Below are 16,517 nucleotides of genomic sequence, written 5' to 3'. Positions count from 1 at the left end.
TATTTATTTATTGGTGTCTTACTCTTTCTTATTATAATTTATCTGTTGAATAGTCTGTGTAGTATTGAGTCTGAGTGAAACTTGTTTTTGGAGGCGGGGCATCATTCAAGCAGACAGGGAGTGGATTAGCTGTTGCGGAAAGAACTGACAGGGTTGGGAGTTTGACTGGCTGGTTTTGAGGGAGGGTGTTGTTTGGATCCAGCCGATGACAGAATTGGGGACCAATCGTGTCTTCCCTGTTGATTTGCTGTCCAGTAGCTGCGAATTGAGCCTTCATTACTGAGTCCTATCACAGATCACGGTTTCGCTTGTCTCTAGACCAGCATCAGAAAGTATTTTTAAGTAGTTTTTTATGTTATCAAATTAGTTGTAGATTAGAATGTTAAGGACGAAAGCCGGTATTTATGTGTGGATTGATTTTAAAATGTAAATCACAGTTACGCACTTCAATGTTCCAGTGGGCATCTATGCAAAAGAGAAGCCTGCTAAATCTGGAAGCTGATTGGCTGCTGAAAAGGCCCATATAGATAACATCAGTGCCATGCTGTGATAAAGAGAGAAAGGATCGATGTTGTAAATCTTCCTCACGATCAGCAAGGGCGTTGTGTAAGGATGGTGCTATGCTGCCTCCTAGATGGACCATCTTAATGGTAGGTGAAAACTGGAAGGTGACCATATTAGGGGGAGCGTGTATTTGCACGTATCCGAAACGACTCCATTGCGATCAGCTGCGGGATGGCCCTCTATTGGAGAAACCATGACGACAGGTTGATTTCAGGGAGGAGGTCATGGGTACAAAGGGGAAACAGTAACGTCAGTACGTCGTTTTGCGCTGAACAAACATAACCTGATGGCCAGAGCCTGTAGTTTGTTGTTTTTTGTTACATGTGTGTTTTTCTGTGTTGAGCACTACGGAACTGTCACTATTGAGTTAGCAAGCACCCCAGAGCACTTTACTGCACAGCACCACGTCTTGCACCACAGTCCCCGGAACGGAGCATGCACTATTTCGTGCACGGATGATGCGGGACCGAGCAAGTTCATCGGACTATTGTTATTATAATTATTATTTTTGGGTCTGCAAGCCCACCGTGTACCCCCCAATACCATTGCTGGTTAAGTGGCGGATTACTTTTGTTGTTTTTATTAAAATACACTGACTGTTTTTTGGAGAAATACTGCCTGGACATTACTTTTATTTACTGCACCACTTATACCTGACACATGCTCATCATACCATTGGGCGACCACATGTGCTCTGTGCATGGGGGTATTGTCATCTTAGAAGACACCCCCTCACGGCAGGAAAGAAATGGGGCTGCAATATGGCGTGAAGATGATCATTCAGTACTATTTGTAACGATTAGCATTGACCTTGCCTTCTAAGGGGATGAGTGCAGCCAAACCGTACCAGGAAAATGCGCCCACAACATTACAGAACTACCAGAACCCTTCACTGTTGGAACCAAGCACTCAGGGCTATAGAGTACTATAGGTTGGCGCCACACGTGCACTCGTCCATTTGTCAAGAACATGGTGAAGGATGATTCATCTGACCATATCACATTTCTTCACTGCTCGGTGGTCCATTGCCTGTGCTCATTGCACCACTGTACTCGCAAACGTGCACTGCCAGGTGTGATGAGCGGTTTGTGCACTGCAACTTGACTATGGTATCCACTCTGTGGAGTTCTCGGCAGACCATTTTTGATGAAACTGGCTGCTCGCACCCCAGGTTGAAATTTGCAGTCAATTGCTCTGCAGTTGCTCACCTGTTTTGCCTTGCACTTCGAATTAATACACGGATATCATGATCCTGGAGTATGCGCTTCCACTCTCTGTTGCCCTTTGCCGATGTCTTTCCCTCGGAGTTCCATGCAGACATCACCTTAGACATCGTTGCTTGTGATGCATCAGCAAGTTGAGCTGTCTTGGTCACTGAAGCTCCTGCCAAACTCACCCTTCTTTCAAAGTCACTGAGATCTCCTCTTGCAGCCATGCTATCCATAATTATAGGCAACCAGGCCTGTCCAGCATTTTTTTATATATGACCCTAAGCATGCTGGGATGTTATTTGCTTAATTAACACATGAGCCACACCTGTGTAGAAGCCCTTGCTTTCAATATACTTGGTATCCCTCATTTACCCAGGTGTTTCCATTTTTTTGTCCACTACCTGTATGTTTCATATTGCAATTGTTATCATATTTTTCTGTGTTTTGGAAGACTTCGATATTGTCAATACGTGCACAATATCAATTTTCATATCACTCACCCTTACTAAAAACTATTAAAAATATGTTGTTTTTTTTCTTCTTGACTTATAGGACCAGCCTTTTCCAAATGTTAATCCAGCATTTAATTCTAGACAAAAGATCATTTGTTTATTTTCAAAATTAAAATATAATATTTGAAAGTATGTTAATATAAAATTAGTTGAAGACAGCGTTACACATATATTAAAAGAACAGTACTGTATTTACAAATACAGCATAACCTCTTAATGGATTTGCTGGGTCTCAAAATGCATCCCCTGATACTGTAGACTGTCAAAGAATATTTCACATTTTCATGAGCAGTGTTTGAATGTTAATGAGGCAGTTTCAGCCACTCATTCATTTGTCAGACGCACAAGCACACATTGTTATGAAAAGGTCAGTTGGCATCAGTTCATTTGTCTGCAATACCCACAGATACATAGAGTACACATCTTGCAAATATGCTATTTTAAACTGTTATGTTGCATAGCATAATAAAAATAACCTGAGGGGACTGGAAAAGCTAACATTAATTGTTTTGTTTTTTTTTTTATCCTATGTTTATCTATAATTTATAGGGACAGAGATTTTCATGAAACAAAACTTCATACAAAACTGTGCTCCAAGTGTTAAAAATCCTGAATCCACAGAAAGGGCAAAACATGATCTCCATATATTAGGTTGACCAGACTCAATACAAAAAGAAACTTACAATGCTTGTCATGAAGTTCAAAACAATGTAGTCTGAAGCAATGCAGTGAATCTGGTAGATGTGGATATGAATGTATTTATTAATTTATTTGTGTTTATGTATTTATTTTTAGATTTAGATTTAGAAGTGCCTTTCAAACCACCAGGACTTGTATTGGATCTTTCTCAATGCTTGATTTCTCTTTTTTATGGCTTAATAAAATAATGTATTTTCAGGTTATTTTCATAAATCTAAATTGATTTGGTGATACCAATGTTTTTCTCAAGAAAACTGTTTAAAACTTTAGCAATAGATAATTCCACCATTTAACTTGTACTTGAAACTCAAAATGCATTAATTGAGGTTTAATAAATTTTCATGAACCCAAAGCCTGAAACCTGAAACCTTGTGCTGAAAGTGCTGAAACAAAAAATGTGTGTCTTGTGCTACAGCTTCACAAATCCTGATGCTTAGGTTACAACACCCCACTTCTACTGCTGACACAAAAGAGAATTTAAGTTATCTTCACCTGGAAATTAAATCTGTAGTAATATTTACAATAAAAGGCATGTTAGTTTCTGATTGAGTAATGCTAGACCCAACTGAGTCAAGTTGTCTTGAACTTGTATATTATAACCCCATTATCTGACCCGAAATGTACAGCTATGCCAAAAGTTTTGCATCACCTAGAATTTTAGGATTGAGACATCATTTAAAAAAAAAAAATCTAACATTTTTTTTTTTTTTTTTTTTTTTTTTTTTTTTTTTTTTGTAGCAGGGCGGTAGAAAAGCCCTGCTTAAATGTATTTTGTTTATTTATTTTTAGAACAGGGTCTCCCCCTCCGCCCCTGCGTTATTTATGTATTATGATTTATTTATTGTATTTGTTTGTTTTATGATTTATTGTATTGAATTTGTGTATATATTTATTGTATATTATTCAATTATTTTTAACTGGGTTATGTTGGAACAAGCAAATGTTTCTTGTGATATACAGAAACATTGATTTCAAAAGTTTGATGGACAGTTTACTTTTAATAACCAGCTATTACACAGCTACTTTAAATAGTACATGAAAAGTACAGTCAGTACAAAATCTGATATTAAAGGATAAACAAGTATGTCTCGTAATTATAATAGAATAGTGAATTTGCTAGTGTATTGGCAGTTTCTTTGTACTAACCTCTTACAAAAGTTTGTTTTAACTGTATCTGAACACAAAACAATGGAATGAGTAGGAAGAATAATCATGTCATTAGTCTGATAGGCCATTTCTGTTATTATTATTATTATTATTATTATTATTATTATTATTATTATTTATTATTTATTTATTATTATTTATTTATTTTTAATACCACTATAGTACTAATAATAATAAAATAATAATAATAATAATAATAATAATAATAATAATACATTAGAGTACTTTAACTATTATAATAGTGTCTGGCACACAAGTACTATGGGAAAAAAAAACACATTACAGAATGTAAAAGAAAATTCACATTATTACTTTAATTAGGTTTAGCCTATTAAAATACAAAGGAAATACCATGTAAATAAACATATTGAACATATTACGGCATAACAGTGAACATATTACCCCTGTTTTGGCCTCTTTATACAATTTGATATATGAAGGACTAAAAAGATATTAATAAAGTTTAAGTAACACTGTACAACTCAGTGTATGATCCTTTATAATCACTTTGGAAACTGACATAACAAGCACATAACAAGTATTTTTAACAGTCTGTCATAACATTTGTACTAACCAACAACAACAAAAAAATCAGCATTTCAAGTGCAGATCTGTGACTTACAGTCATTAACACTTTCACTGTAATTATTGAGATGTATTTAATAATATATTGTTGTAGCCTTATAGTAACACATGCTGTAACAAAATATTGAATACTTGTATGCACATTGTTGGTATTAAAAGTAATCATGACTAGCACTCAGTTGGTACAAAATCCATTTATTTTTGTTTCTTGATAAAATGTATATTCTTATTTAACATTATGATACACATCCCTGTGTATATTTGGTCTGGGCAGGAATAGTTTGACTGGTATCTGCACTATAAAAAACCATCAACACAAAGGTGCTAACCTGAATTCAAGATGATCTGGCTCAATCAGTACACATCTAGAGGGTTTTGCATGCAATTCAAACACAGGTCACAGAGGTCTTAACTACTCTCAACAAAGTGAGACAGTCCTGTTTAAATTGATCTGTGGAGCCAGACTGTAACACAGCCACTTAACTGGCTGGTGGAACAACAAGAAGAAAAGGGCAGTCTGTAATTCTTAATGTACATTGACAGGCTGACATTATAGATTACCTCAGTTCATTGAGACACTTTCCTCTTTGACATCTGATGAAAGCTGAGAGCTCTCTGAAAACATTGTGCTTGTCAAAGTTGGATTTAATGATTCAAGACAGTAATAACTACTCCTCCAGCTTCTCTGGGGTTTATGGGGTTGTCAATGAGTTTATTTTAAAGTTACCCTCAATATGTCAATCCTGGGCTGACATTTATGATACTGCAAACTTTTTGGGGTTCCTAGGTGAGACAGGTCTGTGTTACAGGTAAGGGTTGTATTTGCTTATGTTTATTACAAAACATTGTTGTCATAGATAATCTTATTCACAACCAAAGTGAATACAGTGTGCTTTCTTCTACACTATATCCCAAGTGTCTAATATTGGGAGAAATAACCACTGGGCTAAATATATTTCATACAAAGATTTCTACCTTTGTGAATCCTAACACCATAGAATAAAGCAGGAACTTGACTGTAAAAAAAAAAAAAGGCTTCTCTTATGCATCCAGTGCAAAGCAAAAACTCTTGGGTATTGGAGGCTAACATTACAAATGAGTAAAGCTATATGTTATAAATGTCTGCAGTCAATTCATGCTGATTTGCATGCACATGCAGCAAATTACACATAGCAGTTATAATTAAACAGGTAAAGGCTAAAAATCACAGGCAAGCAGTTTCTATGGCTTGTTAATGCTAAATCAATACTGCCTATTTATATAATGACCACCAATATCACACATTGAAAACACTGAAATGCTAACAACATCAAGATTGTTCTTAGCTTTAATTTAACTGTTCTAAGACCACTGTGCATTCCTCCTTGTATTTCCTACACTGTATGAAAACATGTGTTATTAAACCTTTAAATGTCAAGTGCTGAATGAACTGGTCACACTTTAGTTTAAGGATAAAAACATCTTTAAACATACTCTTAAATATTTTCATGCTTTACAAGGACCTACAATAAAGGATTTATGCAAACACGACCAACTACAAAAAAGAAACATTATAATTCTTTATTTTGTATTATTTTTAAGAAGGCTCTATGAATGTCTTCATTTTTTCATAAGCACTGCAGTGTACAAAATAAATAAATTCTGCCTTATCTAACACAATGATAGAGTCAGCATTGATCTGAGGCAGGGGTGACAATTCCAGTCATGGAGGGCCGGTGTCCCTCCTGGCTTTTGTTCCAACTGTGCTCTAAATTACTTAATTAGCAATAATTGGTAATAATTGATCCAATTAAGTAATTTGGAAAGGTGGAACAAAAGCCAGGAGGGACACTGGCCCTCCAGGACCAGAACTGCCCACCCCTGGTTTGAGATATAGTGCTGGTACATGCCACAGAGCACATATTTCACAAAATAAAATAGAGTTTCCCTTTGGCAGCGTAATATAATCATGTTATTTAGGTATTTTCCAATTACCATAACTTACCAGACATTTTAGTATGTAAGTACACCACAAAAATACAGCCATTTAACCTTGTAACAAAACATGTTTACACTACGATTTTAATGGCTTTTTATAAGTGGACATCATCACATAATGTTATTAATCAATAATATTGTAGTCCACAGAAAGACTTAACTTTTTGAGACAAGGGCTGACGGTCCATGTGAAGAGCTTCATTAGTAAGCAGTAGTTTTAGAACAGGCGGCATTAATTAGTGTCATCTCTCAGCAGTGCTTTATTTGCGTAATAACAAAATGGCTGACATCCAGGGTTAGACTCCTACAGAAAATAGTCAGTGGACGCTATAGGGTTTTCCTAGCTGCGGAGTCCAGGGGCAAAGCCCCTGGGGAAACGTTCATATTTACAATGCCAATGCAGTCAATTTTGCAGCTACAAAAATATGAGGAAATGGATCTATAGATATTGTTTGTGGAGCCTGGGTCCATGAAAAAGTCATACTGTTAGTTGAATGGAACAATGTTTATTTGTGTGTAAATCGTTGCATTATGTGAAGATGGGAATAAAGTTTTAGGTTACCAATAATCAGTATAATAATTAAAATGAATAGTAGAAGATGCTGAACTGGAAAATGCTGTCAATGTTGAGTAGATTTGCATGGAAGGTTTGCAGCTCAGAATAAAGAAAAGAAGACTCTCACTCTCTAAACTAGGAGGGTTATCCTTGCCTGTTCTTGAGAAATATTATTTGGCTACAAAGCTATATTAGGTGCAGTGATGTTAATGACGGATGTACCTACATGAAACCATCAGGAAAACAATCTGACCATTCACTTCTCCTAACTGGTCACAAAAAATTGGTTTGAGCATTTCAATTAAAAAACATATATTTTAGATACACTAAATGTGTGGTGTTATTTTTTATTTATTTTTTTAAAATTGGATTAGACAATGATTACACTATGTAACACAATTTTTGTTCCTGGGTAGTAAGTGTTATTTCCTAATTGCTTATGCCTCAAAAGTATAGAAAATGGCTATTATTTCCCACAAACTTTGCTTTTGTGACCAGGACAGTGATATTTTGAAATATCACTATTTCCAATGAGAAAACGGGAGCTTTTGTGTCTTTTCGTTCACATAAAGTCAGAAAAAAACAACATATGAATCCAAATTAACATGTATTTATATTAAAGTAATATAAAAATGACTACAAAAGAAGTGAGTAGTTTTTCGAGAGTTACGATTATACTGTAAATCACTTTCACGAATCAGTCCCCAAATGTAGTCTCCCATCATGTTCTCTTTATACTGTCCTTGGTAGCGGCGTTCAAAGTTCAGTATATCCTGGTGGAAGCGCTCACTTTGCTCCTCTGAGTACGCTCCCATGTTCTCCTTGAATTTATCAAGATGAGCATCAAGGATATGGACTTTGAGGGACATCCTACAGCCCATTGTGCCGTAGTTCTTCACCAGAGTCTCAACCAGTTCCACATAGTTTTCGGCCTTGTGATTGCCCAGGAAACCCCGAACCACTGCGACAAAGCTGTTCCAAGCCGCTTTCTCCTTACTAGTGAGCTTCTTGGGGAATTCATTGCACTCCAGGATCTTCTTTATCTGTGGTCCGATGAAGACACCGGCTTTGACCTTTGCCTCAGACAGCTTAGGGAAGAAGTCTTGAAGGTACTTGAAGGCTGCCGACTCCTTATCTAGAGCTCTGACAAATTGTTTCATAAGGCCCAATTTGATGTGCAGTGGTGGCATCAACACCTTCCGGGGGTCCACCAGTGGCTCCCACTTGACGTTGTTCCTCCCCACAGAGAACTCGGTCCGCTGTGGCCAGTCCCGCCTGTGGTAGTGCGCCTTGGTGTCCCTGCTGTCTCAAAGGCAAAGATAGCAGGGAAACTTGGTAAAACCGCCTTGGAGACCAGGAATGCCACCATTTTGAAGTCTCCTATACTCATCATACTTCAAGGCGTCCAGCAAGGTCTTGATGCTGTTGTAATCCTCTTTGAGGTGCATTGAGTGAGCCAGGGGAAGAGACGGGTACTTGTTACCATTATGGAGCACCATGGCTTTGAGGCTCCTGGATGAGCTGTCAATGAAGAGGCGCCACTCATTCTGGTTACAGGCGATTCCGATTGCCTCGAACAGACTGGTCACATTGTGGCAGAAGCAGAGCCCATCTTGACAGGTGAAGAAGCTGGAAAAAGGTTGGTGACGCTTCCTCTGATCTGCGACTTGCACACTTTCATCCAACAAGTTCCACTGCTTGAGCCTAGACATCAAAAGCTTGGCATTGGACTTGGTGAGACCAAGATCTCTAATCAAGTCGTTGAGGTATTTTTGGTTGGGGTAGTATGGGTTTCTCTCCTCAACTCCACCTCTGAAATTGTCATCTGGATCTACAACGTCTTCCTCGCTCTCTGACTTGCTGCTCTCTTCTAAAGACGACTGCTCTCTCTCCGGAGGAGTGGGTACGGAGAGCTCATGGCAGTGTGGCACTGGGGCGATGGATGAAGGAAGGTCCGGATACATGATAGCAGGTGCATTCTTGCCAGTCCGACGTTTGGAAGGGTCCACCATGCAGAAGTAGAAGTTGCTTGAGTGGTCAGTGGGTTCTTGGGATAGCGAACTTCATGGCTCTCTTTTCCCCTCTGTACCATCCTACAAAAATACATTTATTTCACCCATGACTAATGTATAAGGGATTCTCACAACATTTTTCATATATGATATATTTTTTCAATAACATTGAAAATTGTAAAACATTTTAAAATTAAAAACTTTTACAATTTAAAAAATTTTAACAAATTTTACAACATAAAATTCCGAGCAACAATTGTCCATCTTACCTTTCAGAGTTTTTTTTGCAGTGCTCGCAGGTAAAATGAGGTGCCCAGGGTTTGTCTTGATCCCTGTCAGGCATGCCGAAATATGCCATGTAGGCCTCACACATCTTAGCAGATGCTTCCACAGAGTACTTTTTCGCTCTTGTCTTGAAAATTGGCCACAGACATAGCAAAATGCGTCTGCCGGATGCTTGCAGCCTCTTGATGTCATCTCAGAAAAATGCAGATATGTATCCACTTAGGCAGCTGGAATTAAACTGAACTGGTGGGCTTAAGGCCCCTGCATTTATACTACTATTTATATTACTGGAAAGTTCTAAGAAGTTCTAGAAGTTACTCCAAGTTTACTCAGCCCTGACTCTATCTGGAATGTTCTGGAAAATAGTTAAATTTCAAAATATCACTGTCCTGGTCACAAAAGCAAAGTTTGTGGGGAATAATAGCCATTTTCTATACTTTTGAGGCATAAAAGGCATAAAAATTGTTACACGGTGTTATATAAAACTGGAGGAGAAAAAAAATATTTTGTGCACAAAATAATAAAAAACCTTGGTATCAGCACTGCACGACATTGCACACTGTTATCCTTTGACACAGCATAGTCAATCACAATAGCAAATGAACTCTTCAGTTCGTTCAGATAAGACAAGTCCTCAAAATGGCAACAATATAGCCTACACACTAATAGCATAAGTCCAATCGAATAAATATGATTGCTGAATGCAAAACCGTAAATAAAAAAACATGAAACTGCAGGTGGCAAATACAATAGAAAGCATTAAAAAAACTGACAATATTAGCCTAACACATGCCCTTTTACATATAGTATTCAAAGCCCTTTTGGCAATAAAAAATATAAAAACCTGTGAACAGGTGGGCTTGAGTGGCGTTTGTGGTGACGTCACGAATCAACAAGTGAAACAACAAAACCATGTACAGGTGTTGAAAGTTGCTCAGTGTTTTATTGAATGAAATAATCAAAAATAAACAGTTTAAAAGGAAATGGCACAAAGGCGAAACAAACAAACAAGTATTATGCTGGTGTATAAACCAGCACGCTACAATTGTTATATTTGTACTTTACTTTTAAACTCTCCACGGACACTCTCCCCCATGCAGCTAATCTGTAGCTCTTTTATATTCTGGCTGAGGGGTTAACTAGTTAGTTATTATCTTATTACCCCTCGGCCAGAGTCTGCACAAGTTTAATAATGACGCGCGACTGTCAGCTAATTAAATACTCAGTAGCTGACAGTCGTGCATCTTCACGAGGTTCTAAAAACCCACAAAACAATAACACATAATGGTGGCGGCTTTCGTCTGTGCTGCAACAACAATAATAATACAATAAATAATAAAACAATAAATAATAACGGCACTATATACATAGGGGCGGGCACTTTGCCACAAGACCATACAGACATCACAGATTACAGAAATAAGAAACAAAAAATAAAATGCATAAAATGAAAAAAGAAAGGAAAAAAATATATGAAATCAGACAACGTAGCAGGTTACAAATAAAAAATGAACACGACAAAATCTATGCAATAAAGTAAAGAATGGAAGGCGCTATATTATAGCCTAGGAAAAACAAGAGTGTGGTGTCTGTATATTATAGCCTAGGAAAAACAAGAGTGTGGTGTCTGTAAACACTGATATGATATTAAACAATGTTCGCTTTGTATTATAAGCTTTTACAATTATTTTTTAGCAAATTAAAAGATCTTGCTAGGAGTACAGGATCGATTAGGGAGGCAGTGCCTGTTGTGTGGTGTTTTTTTGTCTATTCTGTCGGATAGTGCTTAGTTTGTCAGTTTTAAAAAGAAAAAAAAAAAACTAGGTTAGCTACTGTACTTATTTCTACCCTGAGACCTAACACACTACAAGCAAGCAACTAAACCACTATGCAAAAGAGCTGTGCATATTTGGTTATAGAGCTTTTAACCTCATCTCACCTCACCGACATTTCAGTCAAACTTTGCCCTCTATATCACAAAACTGAGAGAGTTCATAATTGAGTATAGAGCACAAGGGGCAAGGCTACAGCCTGAAAATATATATGATATATATATATATATATATATATATATATATATATATATATATATATATATATATATATATATATATAATGTATTCATTGGGATTTCATTTAATTACTATACAGTATTTATCTCCATTTTCCTTCTCTACCATGGAACAGTTTTATCAGTAATTTCATTCATTTGTCTCAGGGGAGCAAAGGATTGTGGTTATTGGATGCTGACATTAATTAGAAAACTCAAACTGTTGCTGGTGTATTGTGAAAGGGTGCACATCCTTTAAGTGCTAGGAATTAGGGGGCACATAATCTACAGTGGGGACTATGAAAATTAATTAGTGAATCATAATGACAAACCTAATCCTTGAAGCAGACTTTTAAGCACCAACCCTTGTTTCTCCCAATTGGTTTATTTGGTCACACCCAGCTTGTCAGTTTTCTATCAATAGCTTGTGAAAATGTGAGGAAACAGTTTCATGTTTACTTACTTCCATCTTGTCAAAATATTTTTTCAACAATTGTTAAATAGATCATGGTGGCAGTGTGCTTCACCCCTGTGTGTATTTTGTGTTAATCTTGTGTACAGATGTTGGTGCACGGGACATAAATGGGTCTGTGTAGCACAACTGATTTAAAATATAATTGTATTTAGACACGAGGAAGGCACAATCACTTCACATGCAGATTAAAAGGGGTATTTGTATGTGAGCACGGGGAAGTGCACAAAGTAGATCACGTGCGGATGTACTGAGATTCCAGTTGAATGATTGATTAGCAATTGAGTCTCAGTACAGCTGCATAAAAGATACAGTGTTCCATTCACTCCGGGTTGGGTGTTCAGGACGAGAGAACAGGAGAGAAGCTATAAAATAATATTACAATTACAATTGCCATACGCGCTGAATTAGATCAGCACGATACTTGTTTGTTTAACGTTCGTCATCTGTTTGTTAGTGTCTGTTTCATTTCATGTTAGTATGTTTTGTTTGTCTATTTATTATGGCCTAAAATGTCATGTGCTATTTTTGTTTAACTGTTTTATTTGTTTGTCTAATAAATGCATTGAGCACCGCAGCGTCTCAGTTTGACCTGCCAGTACTGCCTGTCCATGTGTTCCTTTCTGTCCCGACGTCACCCCTACAGCCAGCCTGTTCACAACCACCAAAAGAGTCTCAGAATCATTCATCTTCCTTTTAGTTTCACGCTAAATACTTGTAAGTATTGTTGTTTTGATGATCTTAATAAACTATGATAAGAAGGCAGATAATGTAAAAATGAACCATATATAAATTCTTTATGAAAGGGACTTTTTCTATAAAAAGGCATTAAAATAGTTAAATGAAAGAAAGTCATTTACACATTGTGACCCGTGAACATTTTGTTGGGGAGTCTCTCCAGAGAGTGCCACTGAGAAGGAAGTAAAATATTTCAGTTTCAGGAATCACTGCCCCAAACTATAAGTACTCTTGCAGACCCTCTAGGCCATGTCATTAAATGGCACTGGTATGTTTTTCCAGCATTTATTCGCTGTATTTCACCGTAACTGCTCAGCTTCTCACATGTCGATTACAATGCCAGATCTAATAAACAGTGATTGTAAAATATTTCAAGTTACTCCCACTATCATGGGGCACAGGCCTCCTAGACACTTCAAACCAATTTTTAGTAATGCATGGCAAACTGTAAGAGATTTGATGCATTCTAAAAAGCTAACTAGCCAAGCATCCAGCTTTCTTTTTGCAGATGATACTAAGTGTATGCTGAAAAGGGTGAAGGCTTATTGAATAATATATTTAAATCTCTGCAGGCAACATAATTAAGCATGTATAGTTTATTTTGTAAATGTTTGAAATGTGTTAGATCCCTGTTTTTTACAGAGTTAAAATGTCCATATGATTAACCTTAATAGGTTAAATGGGCATAGGCAGCAATATGGGTTCTCATTGAGGCAGCAAACGAATTTTGAACCTATACTGCCAGCAATAAAATGTCTCTGTCTAAAAATAACATGGCAATCATGGTGCTATTGCTTTAATCCAGGCAAAATATCAACTTGCTGTTGCTCTTGCTACTGTCTCATTTTGCTTTGAATGTTTCCCTACAGCCTCTCAGTGCTTTGTAGAACCCGACTATGGCAGCACAGGTCAGTCAATTGGCCACTCCTCAAACCAAATTATAGCAATCTTTTCAGAACATGCACAGACACATACACGCTCTACGATCGAAGTATTCAAATTAATTGACATCCTTTTAGACAGCTGGACCTTGCAGAAAGTGGGCAGACATTCTCTGAGGTATTGCTGTGGGCTTTAAAATCTCTTTTGGCAATCAGAATATGATTAGTCAGATGAAAGACAATGAGATGGGGTAAACGATATCAAAAGCCTTACTTGATCTCACTGTAATTTTACTTATTAAGCTAAAGAAATTACTTTCATTTTGCATTGTGCATAGGCTGTTCCCATCAACCTTTTTGATTGCAATATTGAACGAGATATACCCATATCAGGCTTGGTTTGAATGTTTAAGCTGTTTTAATGGATTGCCTGGGTCAAAGCATAAATTAAGTGAATATGTACACTTGCATGAAATCACTTTAATTGTTTATTATTATTTAATAGGGGAACGGTTAGTGATGTTTTCGCTAGAATGGCTATGGAAATAGTATCAAATGACAAAGACAGCTTACATGTATGGCAGGATTTTAATATAAAAATTGTCAATTACTAGCTTGTTTGAGCTGATGAGTCAGATTTATCAATGTCTTTACACCACAGAACTTAAAAAAAAAAAAAAAAAAAAACTGTTATTACAACAGAACTTGTAGCCAAGAACTTACTTTGACAGTTGAGTGTTACTATTTTTGTTAACAAATTGCATTGTATTGTAAAGACCTTGATAAATCTGGCAAATATTTGTGCCAAAGATTGTTTCCAAAACATGCTATTTTAAAAGCTTTTTCCACAACAAAATGCAATTTTAACTACATGACACAAAATTACAAAGAAGAAAACCAAAGAAGGAATTGAAGTTTAGACCAGGGACCGTTCCACTTCATGAGTAATGTCATTTGTAGAAAAACTCCAACAGTCTGTCTATCTCCAGCTAATGGGCGACAACAGCATCTGATCAGCATGAATTTTTTTTTTGTCTTAGAGCCTTAAAAATCACATTTTCCATCGCAGTAAGTACACATGAGGAAAATAGTGTATGAACAAAAGCATATAAAATGTTTATGCTGTCACTTATTGCTCACTGAAATAAAACAGCTAGCATAAGTGTGTGGTATAAATACAGAATCCCAGACCATTTTAAAGCTACTGAAAACTAGCCTAAAAAAAGTAGGATTCTGCCATGTTCAGTAATAACAGGCTAAAGGGAACCCAGCCAAAACAAATGGCTAACATAGATAAGTATGGTTATTGCGCTGAGATTCTTTTGAAAATTATTATATCCTATATACCTGATGCATCCTCCTCAAACAGAGATGGCTGGGTGGTTACATCAGGCCAGAAGCAAGAAGGAAAACAAACAAGTACTGTGGTGAAAAGGCACTGTGATGCTGTTTATTTTCAAAGATAAATAAAAATAAAAGGTTGAAACAAAAACACTGCTCACAGAGCGAAATTAAAGTTTTAAACAAAAACAACTCTCGAGCACAAAACAAAACAGACCTATGGTCAGACTGGGCAGTTGCCTTCATTGGTCCTTACTCTTTAGTTTTAGCTCCCGTTCTCTCCTCTAGAACACCCACCCATAGTGCAGTGACCTGCAGGCTTATATGTAGGCGACCATCTCCCGATTAGCACAAATGAATCACTTAATTCGTGAGATGGTCACCTTCCCCATTAGGTTTTTAAATACTCCTGCAGAGGATGAGCTGTCAACCTCGCCTCTGCCAGAACTCATTTAAATAAAAAAAAAAAAAACGTATGGCTACGCCATCATGTAAATAAATCATGATAACAATACAACAAAACAAATACAAAACAATAAACTGCACAGGGGCGGAGGGTTACCCCGTTGTAAAAATAAACAAATAAATGTACAGGGCTCCTCGTCCTGTTACAAGGGGTTTTACCTTTTGTGACAGGGTGAGGTGCTCCCTGTTGCATTATTATTAATTTAGTTTGTTGTGGTTTGGCAGGCATAGGGTAAAGATCCTCAACCCTTGTTTGAAAATTGATCTCTAGCTCCCTCCTTTCTAGCTATGCGAGAATGTGGTGGGAATGGGGGAAACAAGACCTGAATTCGTTGGCCAATTAATCGATTTGGCAAACTAATCTAGGTGGATATAAAAGGCTATAGAAAACACATCGATTGGTGTTTGGCTGTAAGAACAGATTGTATGAGATGATGTTTTTGTGTAAACCAAAAGTGCACAAATGTGCTTAAATCTACTCTTGTTTTGTCTGACTTATGCTTTTACCAGCATGACCATTGGCTTACCTGCCACACCTTTATTCACATTTAAATTCAATATTAAGTACTTATTGGGGTATTTTATGGCGTAAAAAGCTTTGAACACAAACCTCAATGCGGGTCAGCTAGTAAAAGTCTTGGCTGTGCAAAGTTTATGATCTGCTCTGTAAAGTAATTGGACACACTACATTTATCTAAATAATAAAGAAAATAACCCAAATGTATGGGAAACAGTGTCTTGCCTCCAGTAAGTTCTTGAAAAAAAAAGAAGTATAAAATGTTTATCAGTAAAGTAAAAAAATAAATAAAAAACAATAATGGAAAATTTTGTGTGGAATAATGCTTTATTAGATGTCTTCTAACTCCTGACTTAGGCACACAAGCAGGACAGTCCCATGGACAGTAATTACCTTCTTATTTCTCTCTGTATTGATCTATTTGTCAATTTCCACTAAGCAGAGACAACTCTTAGTTTAGTATAGATTTTTATGTCACCTAGGTG

Source organism: Polyodon spathula, chromosome 2 (genome assembly GCF_017654505.1).
Source record: "Polyodon spathula isolate WHYD16114869_AA chromosome 2, ASM1765450v1, whole genome shotgun sequence".
NCBI lineage: Eukaryota > Metazoa > Chordata > Actinopteri > Acipenseriformes > Polyodontidae > Polyodon > Polyodon spathula.
The sequence above is the reverse complement of the archived record's forward strand: the minus strand, read 5'-3'. Positions refer to the sequence as shown.